Source organism: Nothoprocta perdicaria, unplaced genomic scaffold, assembly GCF_003342845.1.
Source record: "Nothoprocta perdicaria isolate Ctin4 unplaced genomic scaffold, notPer1 scaffold_2, whole genome shotgun sequence".
NCBI classification, from domain to species: Eukaryota; Metazoa; Chordata; class Aves; order Tinamiformes; family Tinamidae; genus Nothoprocta; species Nothoprocta perdicaria.
In genome coordinates this window covers 4,165,526-4,178,326 of record NW_020455204.1, presented here as the reverse complement: position 1 = coordinate 4,178,326, position 12,801 = coordinate 4,165,526, and the positions used below count along the sequence as shown (strand labels likewise).

Here is a 12,801-nt window from a genome sequence, read left to right as displayed (position 1 = left end):
GTGTGTGTTTAAGTGCTTTAATGTGTTTTGCAACCCCGTCCAGATAGCTGCTGCGAGTGTAGTACAAAAGAATTAAATTTGGAAGAGCTTGGTGGGTGTAGCTGGTCACATATTCACCCCGTTGGCTTCGGCTGGCTTGTAGAATTCGTGTACCCAAAGCGTGGAAAACACAGAGCTTTTTAAAATAAAACTAGCAGTTCTCTGCATCAGTTCATGTCTGCACAGACGGTTTCTCAACTTCAATTGCCAGTAGCATCATCAGTGAAGGCTCTAAATGATGTTTTTTGTTCATTTGGGTTTGGGGGGCCATTTTGTTTTGTCTGCCTGATTGCGGTCTGTAAAGGAAAAATTGTGAAGAAAAGAGCCAAAGGAAAGGCAAAAGGCATTGTACAGGAAGAAAAAGATTATAGCAGGGCTGCATAATGTTTTGGAAATGAGAAAAATCCTCAATAGAGTGGAATGGTCTTTCAAGAGTGGGAATGTACTCATCCACCAGAAGAATGGGAAAAGAAGGGCTGGGCAGTTGGTGGGATTCTCACAATGGAGGGTAGATCCTTTTCCCTTTGCATCAAGTGGTCCATGGAAATTAAACTGTCCTCTCAATGCCAGGGGGAGTTCCTGACCAAAATGGATCACAGCGTGTTGGACATTGTGAAGAAGTTTTCTGTGCTGCTGCTTCATGCTCCGTGGAGCGTGCTCCATGGGGCATTTGCTTGAGGAGCATAATTAGGATACGCATCTGGAAAAACACACAAGGCACAGACATAGCAAAACACTAGAACCCAGGTGTATTTTAGTCTGCTGTGGATGATGGAAAAGAAATTGAGACAAGCAGCATCAAAATTTACTTCCCACCAATTTTATTTCTCCGTTTCTTCATGTACTTTGGCTTAGGCACACAGAAAGCCTCTTGTGTAGAGGAGAAAGTTATGCCATTTAAATCTCATGAAAGAACTTTGAATTGAGAGGAAACTTTACAAAGAGAGAATGAAGACCTGGCACGTAACGTGAAGAAAGATTTGTGTGCTTCGGATGTAGGGCACGAAGAGGCTCAGCAAATCGCTTGGCCCAAGTTTTATAGTGTGTCCGTTGGTGTCATACCTGATTTCTCATGGAGCTGATGAGGTGCTCAAGGGAGTTTGGTGTTGGCTGCGTTAGCCTTCGACTAGGGAGGGCAGCGAGATGTGGGAACTGAGGATCTTTCAGCTTCTTGAAGACGAGGATGAGGAGATTGTTTGTGAAAGCAACTGGAATGGGGCATGGAAAAATCCAGGAAGCCTGTTTTTACCCACGGGGCGAAACTCTCTCTTTGGCTTGGCCCGCAGCCAGTGGCACGGCGTAACAGAACCTTTTGAATTCGTGCATCTGCTGCTTGGCCGGTCCTCGCTGGAGCCTGTCGGAGCACACGGAGCTGCCTGTTCTGGAACTGTTTTAGCTGGAATCAGCTCCCAGCAGACCGGCCCTAATAGCTCCTGTCTCCCTGGGCCGCTCCGCTCGGCTCGCGGGGCCGGGAGTCGCTCGCACGGCCGCCCCCGGCCCGTCTGCTAAAGCCGGGCCTGTCTGCTAAAGCCAGGCCTGTCTGCTAAAGCCATCGCAGCTCCGCAGAGCCGCCCTCGAGCCCCGGGCCGCCTTTCCTGGCTGGGCTGATGCTTTCAGCAGTGTTCGGCCCCGAGCAGCTCTTTGGAAGCGCTCTGCATGCAGCTCAAAAAGGCTTCTGTTCTCCAGGAACGGGGAGGAATGAGGCGGGAAGAGGCCCCCTGGGGCGGACAGGGGCAAGGCAAAGAGGAGCAGCCATGGGAGGGTTGCGCTGAGCTGCTGTGTGGGTACGTGTGGGGAGACGCTGCCCTCCGTGCGCTTGCCAGGGTTCCCTCACACCTGGCATTAAATCAGGACGAAAGCCTTCCACCTTCTGTTGCTGGGAGTTATGCTCTTTAGAGCCGGGTTCGACAGTTGTTATTGCAATTTTGTGGTGCTCTTTTGATTTACAGCTGTTTTTACGACCGTTGAGACAGCCACAAATCGAGGAAATCTCATAAAGCAGAGAGTAAACGTCTCCTTCTCAACCCAGGCAGAGTTTTGGCATCCGTGCTTATTCCATAGAGCAGGATGTGTAAACAATATTGTGTCCCCTGAGTGGCTGATATCAGTACAGTTAAGTGGTAACAGCTTGAAAAATGCATTTCTCGTATATTAGCGGTAAAACTCGAAATGGGCCCCCAGGCTAAAGTAAATTGGTGACATTTTGCAGCAGAAAGGGAAAAAAAAAAAATAAGGCAGGAATTGGAAATGCGAAGCCCCAGCTTTGAAAGCAGTGGGACTGGAGCCAAAGTTGGATTTATCTGCATTATTGCAGTATGGAAATAAATGGATCCACCACACTTGTTGCGAGGCATATCTAATTGGAGAAGACAGATTATACGTCCTCTGCAAGGAGTGGACTGACCCCTTTGCTGCCTTCTTACATGAAAGATGAGGTCGGTTGATGCCGCATTTAATCCAAGTGTAGTGATGAGAGCTGCTGTCGTGATTTAGTGTGTGGGGAAGGCGCACGCGGTGCCTCCTTCCTTTGAAAAGGAGGTAGCGCAAGCCCCGGTTCTGGGAGGGTTTCATGGAGGGTTTCATGGAGCATCAGCTCCAGATCTACAGCCTGGAGGATTCTCAATCCTGGACCCAGAGCAGAGCTGTCACGAAGAGGTAGTGCAGCAGTGAGGTTTTTTCCCTAAAAGGTAGAACACAGAACATTCAAAGAGATAAAGGAATTACTGCTGTTGATGGGCAGAGTTGATAGAAGACTTCTAAGAGTCAACCTGATAAACACCTGGGAGACCGGTTCTAATATTTCAGCACGTTTCAGAATTACCACATCCCTATTGTTTACCTGCTGAATATTTGATGTCTCCATCATGTATAGAGTTGCTGTTCTCTGATGGGGATGACGGGAGCTTTCAGTGCCTTGTAGCTTGTTAGTTTGGTTATGTAATTCATGCATGAGTCTCAGCCCAGTTCAAGTTAATTTGGTTTCCCGTTTGTGAAGGAAAGGTGTGAGAAGTCCTTCCACGGTTGTTGTCTTTATAGTGTCTGTCAGAAAAAAAAAATCAAATAAAAAAGCTGTTGTTCCTTTCCCCATCTAATGTTCGGGCTCCCCCATTCCTAATTAACCTAATGGATTGTGTTGAAAATCTGGGCAGCTGCAATGGTTCGTAGACCCATAATCCAGATGGTTCAGAAAATACTTTTCTCTTTGGATCAAGAGAGGAAGGGAATATAGATGCTCACCCATTTATTTGTATAGTGCTCATTGTAACAGGCAGCTTCCTGTTTGCTTTGTTTTGCTTTCAGGTGTTGTCTGCAAAGAGCTAGCCTAAAGCTGCCCAGTGAGGCTGTGGTATATATATCCCTGCAATTTCTGGAGGCAAAACCAGAATGTCCATCCGCCAGGATCTTTCATGAGCCCTTTGCTGCTGCTGCTAAAGCTGCAGTAAATGACATTTTTATCCAGAGGTTATTTGCTGAGATGTTTGCTGGTATGCTTAGTGAAAAGATGGGGAAGGAGGGGATTGCGGTGTTTGCTCAGGAATGCCTTCATACTGGTAGCCTGTTTCTTAAGTTTCGCCTCCTGGAGTCATGTTACTGCACAAGAATCGCAGCTGACGTGTATGTTATATGGAATGCTTTTAGAGAGGCTTAAAAAGCAGAAAATAGTTGTTGACTAGTGCAGAAGAATGCCCAACTTCTTTGCTTTTAAAGCTATGCTGTTTGTGGACTCTCTTTCGTGTGAATCCCCTTGTTTTTCTAATAATTATTTAGCAATGTCCTGGCACAGACTTAGGAGGCTGTGGGGGGGAGTTGCCGCAAGGATCACCATGAGCTGTGATGGTGAAGGGAGGGAAGCCGGGGGAGCAGAGTGCCAGAACAGGCGAATGCCCCAAGTCGCTGCACGGGCACCGCGGATGGGCTGCTCGGAGCGCTCCGTCAGCACGCCAAGCCTGCAGAATTCCAGGTTTGGGGAGAATTTGGTCTTGGGACAAGTCCCAGATTTAGAGAACGGTTTTCAGCTCGGGTCAGTGTTTGACCCAAGAGAAATGTGCTTGGCCCAGCAGACCTTCCAGAGCCCTTGGTGCCCTGTGCCTCGGCCTCCCTCTCCTTGGGGATGGTTTCGAGTTGAGCAGCATCCTACCCGGCAAGCTCCAACCCCCGTGGAGACTGCAGATGCTCATTGTGAGTTTGCACTTCGACAACTCAGAGGCTTTTTGTGCATGAGGGGGAGCCCTGGTCAGAAGCCCCTTCCTCCTGCTGCTTGCACAGCTGTGGAAGGAGTGGACCAGCGAAAGAACAGTGCTTTTGTGCTGCACAGTTATGTGTTTAACATAATAAATGTTTATTGTCCTCCGGAGCAAAGGAGCAATAGGCTAAATTATAGCCCGGGGAGGGAAAGCTAGAATCATGAGGTATAGGCTGTTAATTATCTTTTTTTTTAGCTGTCATAATGTACTGGCGTTTGCCTGCAGCTCGCCCCCTCCCACTGATCCATTACCTCCGCACCGCTATCTCCGGAATATCGGCTTCCCGCGCTGCCGCCGCCTCCCTGCGCTCCCACTCTTTCATTCGCGCGGCGTCTCGGGCCCCCGGAGAGATTTGCGACTCCTCTCGCAGCAGCCGCGGGCGCTGATAAAGGCCCCGCGCCTGCCTCCCTCCGATTAATCAGCCCTCGCGCAGCCTCCGTGGGGTGGTAATTCGCAAAGGCGGCGGCCGGGCCGCGGCGATAAGCCGGGCAGCTGCCGCGGGCCCGCAGCGGGTGGGCAGATAAGGCTGCGGCGCTGGGACGCGGCCAAGGAGGAGTCCAGAGCCGGCAAGGGGAAACAGCGGCCACAAAAGGGCCCTGGGCAGGGCTGGCTGCGGGCGAGAGCCGCCACCGAGTGGCATCCGGGCTCCCGGCCCCGCAATGCTGCCCCGTGCGTGTCGCACCCCACCATGATCCTGGTGTTCGAGGAGGCCAGCCGGATCTTTCCAAGAATTTTTTTGTTGGCAAAGGGGCAGGATGTGGAGGGCCTCCAAAATAGCGTAAATTACACTATTACCGAATAGGTGTAAGCATTGGTGCAGGCTGGGCTTCCCAAAAAATGTTATGTCAGGTCCCAGAAGGTCCAAGGTGTGTGCAACGTATGGATGGATCAGGACAAGATGGTGTTTCCCCTATAAAGACTCAGAAAGGAGCAAGTTACAGCAAAGTTGAGCATCCGCTGAGCTTAGCCGCCGCGGCGCTCCGTCAGGCAAGTGTGCTCCTGCCATTTTCCCTTTTCTATTTGAATCAGTTGTGGTTTTTAAAAAATTGAAGGGGGGATATTTTACTGAATTTTTGCCAGCCCCTTGGTTCAACTGAATCCTAATGATTCTGCCATCATTGGCCTCCCTAATTGCTCTAATACCATCTGACAACACGCAGCAGACCATGGACACCGTTCCCTCCCTGCCTGCCAGTGCAGGTTGTTACTCGGTACGTTTCTGAGCTGCAGCAATTCTCAGACAGACAGCGACCTTTACATGAAATCCAGCGTCTTGCGGGCCCCTCCCGCTCCCCGAGCTGTGATTTATAGCCGTTTGTGTTGGAGGAGGCTCCAGGTGGGATTTGGGGGACACGTCACTGGTTGAGCGATAAAACGCAATGAAGGTTGCGCTGCTGCGGGGCGGTGGTGGGAGCTGCAGGAATGAATCGCTTGGCAGCGGAGCCTGGCCCTCCTCCTCCCCGCGCCGCGGCTGCCAGGCCCTGTCTGGCAGGCCCTGCCGATGATAAATGCAGGTAGCTGGCACAGCCCGCGCTCCAGAGCCCGTTCCAGCCCTGCTCGGCATTCCCGGGCAGCGCCAGCCCTTGCGCTCGCCCTCGGGCTTGACGGAAGCCAGGGCACGAGGTGTGAATTTATGTCCGCATCCATCCAGGGGGGAGCAGGGATAATGAAAAGCGGAGCCAGCCCTGGGAGCAGCAGAGCAATTTGGTAGGTACGGAAGMGCCGTCTGCCACCTGTCACTCGCAGGACGTGCCCTGCTCCCCCGCCGCTCTTCCCTGCCGCGGAATTATAACAAGTTCGGGGCAGTTTTGCAACGAGCGCTTTCCCTTCCCTTTGATTTAGTACAAATAAAATCTGTAGCCCGGCCAAATGGCTGGTCTGGCTAGATAGTTTCAAGCTGTAATGACAATAATAAAAACTGCTGTAGTTGATGTATGACATTTCCAACCTTTCCTACTCATAGGCAGGTTTTCTCCTACCTTTTGTAGCAGTAATCACGTCAGTGGTTGCCTAAGTCAGTGTTGGGGTAATGGAATAAAGTTAAATGTGAAAGTATCGGCTGAAGGGCCTGCTTATCAAGTAGTGGAATCATCTGTCAGGGATCTTGTTGGAGATGTTGAAAACAAAGGCCTTGGTAAGTCTATGGTAGGGGAATAGTTTTTCACCAACTAGGGAATGTATTAGCTGCCCTTAACATGAAGGTTTTACTGCCTCAGTGGTGATGGATGCAGCCTCATGCGGTGATGAAGGGAGAGGACTGTCCCTTGGATGTTATTCACCGGCCGGGCTACCCAGAAGCAAAGCTGCTGCCATCGCCCATGGACTTGGAAGTAAAAGTAATCCAGTGTAATCTTACTGTTATTTAAAATGGCAAGACTAAAGGTCACAGAAGACGAGAGAGATATCTATTTAACATTATGCTGTTTTTTTTTTTCTTTTCGCATGTATTTGGTGGCTATAATGAATAGGACATGGAGCATGCAATCATATAACATGGGAGAAACCAGTGTTGATGAGAATGCAAAATAGCCAGGGGTATAAAATCAAAGTAGGGTTTGAGAATTGAGGGGAGAGAGATAAGGACAAAGTGCATCTTAATTTAAACAAGGCTGTGCAGGTGCAATAACATCAAGCAAATTTTTTGGCAGGGTTTAATGAGGGACAGCTGGAAACTTTGCTTTTCTGGTCAGTGTCTGTGAACAGCTGAGGGACCTTGCTCAGCTGTATGACCAGCCTCCGTGAGGCCCAGGAACTCCCCAGCTTCCTCCCTTCTCCTCCTTTTTAAAATTTCCTTTTTCAGTGCATGCATTTATTTATTTATTGGAGCTGAGCTGGAAAGGAGAGGGAGTTTGATCTTTTCCTCTGGGAGACAGCAACTGCTCGGAGGAAGATGAATCATAAAGCATGGCTAATGGAGGGAATCGAAAGGGGAACACTCTGGGCTACAGCCGTCCTCCAGAGGCTGGAGGATGGATGGAGAGGAGAGGAAGGAGGGGTTAGGAAGCCCGTGCCCTGGGGTTCTGATAACAGGCGCTGCAGCTTGCAGAGCTTTGGGTCGCCCATGCGTGCAGGACGGCGCAGACCGCAGCAGCGCGTGGTCAAGAATTACAGTCAGTCGCTGCCGAGTCTAAACTGGTTTGATCTCTCCCCAGCTGGTTGTAAAATGATGGAGAACATGTTTTGGATGCAAAATGGTGTTATTTTAAACCTCTCACAGTGTTGTCAAAAGAGAAGGTCCAAGACAAAGCCTGGAACGTGCAGAAAGGGCTTGTCCCTCCGTGTCACCCTGCACTTGCTGAACCCAACTGCAGCGTTTCCTCACGGGTGCCTCCCAGGCAGCAAGTGTTCTACATCACTTTGCTTTCCCTTTGCCATCTTGTAAATCCAGTGCAGCTTGGCGCTGAGCTGGGACCAGCGATCTCTGCTTCTAGGCTCTCGGTGGCCTAATTTAGTTCTCTGTTCCCAGACTTATGCTGGCTTCTCAAAGGAACTGTTGCAAAAAATAGCCTTGGCTACATAAACTGCTAAGAGAAATAAACGGTTTCAGAAGAAAAAAGTCATGGAGAGATGGGTGCAGTGTTCAAGGCCTGCTGCAGGAGAGCAGCAGTCCTGAATATGTGTTAAATGAACTCRATGTAGGAGCCTAATGAAGCACGTTGCAGTGTGGAGCTACAGTCCAAGAAGCTTTTTGTTGTTGGTGGACCCTCTGGTGAGTCAACTTTCATGCACACTGTTCATCAGTACCTTCCAGAGATGGCCCAGAACCAGAATCAATATAGAAGTATTTAGGATGCCTCACRGCCTTGCCATTTCAATAAGTAGTTGCCTGTCAAGGGGATTTGTACTGCGTATTTCAATGTGATGTAGCTAAAGCAGAGTTGCTGAGGGCATGGCTGAAGTTTTAGAATTGTTGCCAAAAAGCTTGAGAACCACCTGGGATTATTTTCATTTGGGGATTATTATTTATTACTAGTGCTTATTTGCACTGGAGATAATGGAGATAATAGCTGGGATTTAAGTGTTTCTGACCATGAGCTGGAAGGAGATTTTTCAGGGCAGTTTGGTTGCCATGCAGGTATCTAAATGGATTTTCACAAGCACTCTGTGCCCAGGAGCTCCCGTCAGGTCACAGCATCCCAGAATGGTTGAGGTTGGAAGGGACCTCTAGAGATCATCCAGTCCAACCCCCCTGCTCCAGCAGGGACACCCCGGGCTCGTGGCACAGGGCAGCATCCAGAGGTCAGGATCCCGGTAGCAGCTGCAGAGCKCCGGGCCCTTTCGACAGCCCGTTGCTTCTGGGTGAAGGTCTCAGGCGCGAAGGGGACAGGTGAACCACGTCTTTGTCTGGCCAGAAAGGATCACGGAATTATATTTGATTTGCAGAAACGCAGTGTGTGTCCTGTTCCCTCTTGCTTAACCTCTAAYGCAGCTGGGTTGTTGTGTTTTGAACAGCTTCATACCCCTCCCAATGCAGTTTTTCCTAGACAGCTTCACAAAAAGGCAGCTCATGTGCCTTCTCACTTCAGTCTGTTATTTTTTCCCTGTGACTGTGTGTGAATTGACTGATTTAGAGCTCAAATTTTTCTTTTGTTGTCTTAATCGAGCCAGGATTTTCCTCCAAAGTCAATTCTGGTTTTGAAAGGACCCTAAATTCCCAGGTGGCTTGAAACATCCCTGCACAATGCAGGCAGTGTTGTTCCTAGGTTGCGGCGCTGCTGCTGTATCCTGGAATGTGCTGAATACTCTTTTGGTTTTCAGAAAAGAAAAAATTTAGGGAAGTGAATGTGTGCATGTGATTTCTAGGCTCCTCCTGCATCTCRCTGTCTGTGTTTCCATTTCCTATAAAGAATCACAAACTAAACAGTACCTTCCTGTTTTAGTTATTGTTCTCATATTACTGCATGATGAGGTCTGGTATTAATAACTTCACRGAATCGACTGGAATGCAAGAAAACCATACGGACAGATGCTGAAATTCGCCACTAGGCCAGCAATAAAATGGCATCAGAGAGCAGGAGGTAAAAGCAAGGGAGACAGCAAAGTTAGAATGAAAATGGACCCAAAATTCCTGTGTTTTATATTGGGARTTTCTCTAAGAATATCCAACACTTGAGGAAACCTCCTGAAAAAGAGGTTTTCTTGAGAGCTTTCTAGTACTTGTTAAGTTCAGCAACAGTGTGAAAACAGTGTCTCTTGAGAGCAGCTCTTGGCTGTCTTCTAGACAGCCACCCAGAAATAGAAATAGAAATAGGAAACTGTATTTTGCTGTTTCCCCTTTCTTTCGCCTGCCCTACTGGGTTGGTTGGGTTTTGCCCTAGACAAAAAGAATAACCAGGATCTTTAGCACCAGGTGCTTTTCCTTATCACCTTATTAGCAACTTCGCACTGTGCGATGAGATGCCTGACGTATCAGCCCTGGATGTGACATTCAGTGCTCAGAGAGATGAAGTGAGGATCTGTGGAGCTCCTGTTTTCAGTAATATGGACCTGTTTATTCCCTGTTAGCTATTTTGTTGGATGCAGAGAAAAAAGAATAGCAATTACTGAGAGCCTTGACAGTTGACAGTGCTGTCTTTGAGACCACATTTTTGTTGTTATTGCTACACATAACCATTAAATTAAGAGCTCTTGCAGCTTTTAGCTGCCCTGGGTTAATAGGAATGGGGATTTTCTCTGCCTCACTGTTTGCCCCCAGAGAGGAGGGTGTCCTGCCTCCTTTGTGGTTACACCTTGTATTTTGAGGGTCTTTGTTGACCTCTTAGTGCTGAAGATGGAATCAGCGTCTATATTTGCCAAGTTCAGGGGGAGGATTGGTAGGGAAATGCCCTTCTGCTTTCACTTCCCAAAGGAGAGGTGGGTAGAAGTGTTGTTTTTCTCTGTAAGGTGTTCAGCCTAGTTTCAGCTTGTCACAGAACTGGGTAGAAACGTTTTCCCCTTTAGATCTGGGTGTACAGCAGAGCGGAGAAATAAAATCAAAAAGGAGCAGGGAACTGGTGGCTTTGAACACACTGCAGAGGGGCCCACGCGAGGCTCGGTGCAGATCTCAGAGCGCCTTCAAAGAGATGCTGAGCCTTAAAAATTTTGGGGATGTGAAACTGCCCGCGAAACTGCTGTGCATTGAACTCATTTGTGGGCGCTTCTCTTCTGCACGATTGTAGGACCAATGTCAGAGCCTTCCCGCATAAAACATACAGCTCCATGAGAGAGAGGAGGATTTTTCAAGCAGCAGCTTCTGTAAAACGACTTTCTTGGGCTCCACAGTGGTGCAGGTGGGCACCAAATGGGCACGTACAGCTGGAGGTGTCTTCTCTGTGGGCTTYGGACCGCTCAGGTCTCTATTGCTGAGCAAGAAATTGCCTTGGAAAGCAGCGAGAGGCCTGGGGTGCCCAGGGCTCATTGCTGGGACCGCTCTGCTCCCCGGCGCTGGAGGAGGAGACGATGGAGACGAGGAGGAGGCGRTGAGAGGGAGAGGGAAAGAGGGAGAAAGGAAATCTCTGGTTTCATTTTCTCATCCAAAAAAAGTGTGATTTCCTGGGATGGTTGAAACCYGACACATAAAGGGCTCCAACTGGCTGGTTTGCTCACAAGGGAGAATTCCACTTTTTTTTTAATCCCTTCTTAAATGCAAATGCTTTGCAGAAAAATTGGGAGGGGACTCCTTTCAGCAGATGCATTGGTTTGCTGGATTTTTTCACTCATTAGTGGGCTCGCCCAGACATAGGTTTTATTGTACACTTTCTTTAAAGGGTGACTGATGAAACTGAATGATGTATTCAAGCTCTTCCTCCCCCAGCTTCCCTCCTGCCTTTACAGCAGCTCACAGAATATGCTATAGCACAGGCATTTACTGTTTCAGAAAGGGCTCTTATGCCAAAAGCTGTTCAGATCTGCAGCTAGAAATCACCCAGAATGAGAGCAAAAGCTAATGTAAACTCTAGGCATGAGGATAKCTGTATACTGTGACTGTGATGCTGAAAACTGCTCTGCAAATGTTGACTCTGATTGTTGAAGCAGTGACACACGCGTGGGTTTTGATATCAGAAGACTGAGCGAGAAGCTGTGTGTTTTACTTTCTCTTAAAAGTGATTTTTCTTGCGTGACTTCTTTCAGTGTTCTTCTTATATAACTGGGATGTGCAGCGAGGAGGTGCTGGGCTCGGGGTCGCTGCCTGTTCTGAGTACTTGCAAATCCTGCAGGAAGGGGTGCCCCGTTGGCATCCACAGAGCAGCGGTGCCCAGTTCCTCAGGCCGGGCAGCAATCCCCCAGGCCACATGTGGCTGGAGCCAGGGTCCAACCCGCGGCTGCCGGGACACATCCCAGGGCAGATCCCGCTCCRTGCGGGACTCCGGGGCCAGGTCGCCTTGCCAGGCAGGAGCTCACGGCTCTGCTGCGCATCCAGCAGCTGCCTTGAGGATTTCTGGCTCAGCCCCCACTTTACTGCRTGGTCCTTAGTGCAGGCCACCAGCCTCCGTATGCCAGTGCTGCCCTCCCTCTGAAACGGGGAGAATCCTGTTCCCACGTACCTTGGYGCTCGGGAAGTGCCTTGAGGACAGAAGTGGTTGGTGTCAACATGCATCTCCACTGTGTATTCCTGGAATCGGCTGATTTAATTATGGATCTGTTGTGTTTGTTGATTATAAGGAAGAAGTCTCTRAACAATGAATCATAAATTCAGTAAAATACTTCAGACGCCCCTGTTGCTGCTCTGTGACGCTGTTGTGCTGCCTTGGTAAACCAACCTAGGCAAGAGAGGCTGTAAATCTCCCCAGATTTAATCTATGCAGTGAAGGGGATCGGGCAAGTAACCTATGGAAAAATTTGTCTCTGTCTTTTCCTAGGATTTTAGGACCCTATGGATGCTGAGCTATGTGGTGATCATACGCACCACAGCTCAGCTTGCAGCTTCGTGCTGGTGGTGGTTTGCAGTCTTTCTCATGTGTCTTGACCTTTTCTTGATGCTGTCTTGCCCCTTTTTTCTTTTTAATACATCTGTTTTCAGCAAGACGTTCAGCGCTTGAAGTACCAAGTTGCATAGAAATAATATTAAGAAATCACTCTTTGCTTCTTACTATCTCTTATGCAGATCTTCTTGCCTTTTGCTATTTGTTTTTTCCTCTTGTGTCATTATTAAAAATATATAAAAAGGTAATAAAATTCATAGTGCTCTTTATCATGCAAATCTCTCAAGACACCTTAGAATAAAATCAATAAGATCAGAATCAAAATCAACTTAGTTCATCCATGGGTTGAATTAATTCTTTTTTTTTTTTTAGCAGAGCCAGGCAAGGAAGGCTTTTTTATGATTTTTAATATCTTCTGGTATTCAGTTCTACACCTGACCCCTCTTTCATTCATGCAGCAGTCAGTGTCAAAATGTCAATGATATTTTCAGCTACCTTGTGGATATTAGCAGTGTTGATAATGCTTCCCACTCACCGACCAGCACTGCTTCTGTAGAGGCTTCTTGCTCTTTCATCAGATAGTGGGGAGCAAAAGCTTATGCCAAAGTAGGCTGACT

At 48.5% G+C, this 12,801-nt stretch overlaps 1 protein-coding gene across 3 annotated transcripts in view; it reads left to right on the top strand.

Annotated features, from left to right (window-relative positions):
- Positions 1 to 12,801, top strand: part of FBRSL1 (fibrosin like 1) — a 460,961-nt gene that overhangs the window by 393,141 nt on the left and 55,019 nt on the right. The window lies entirely within an intron of this gene.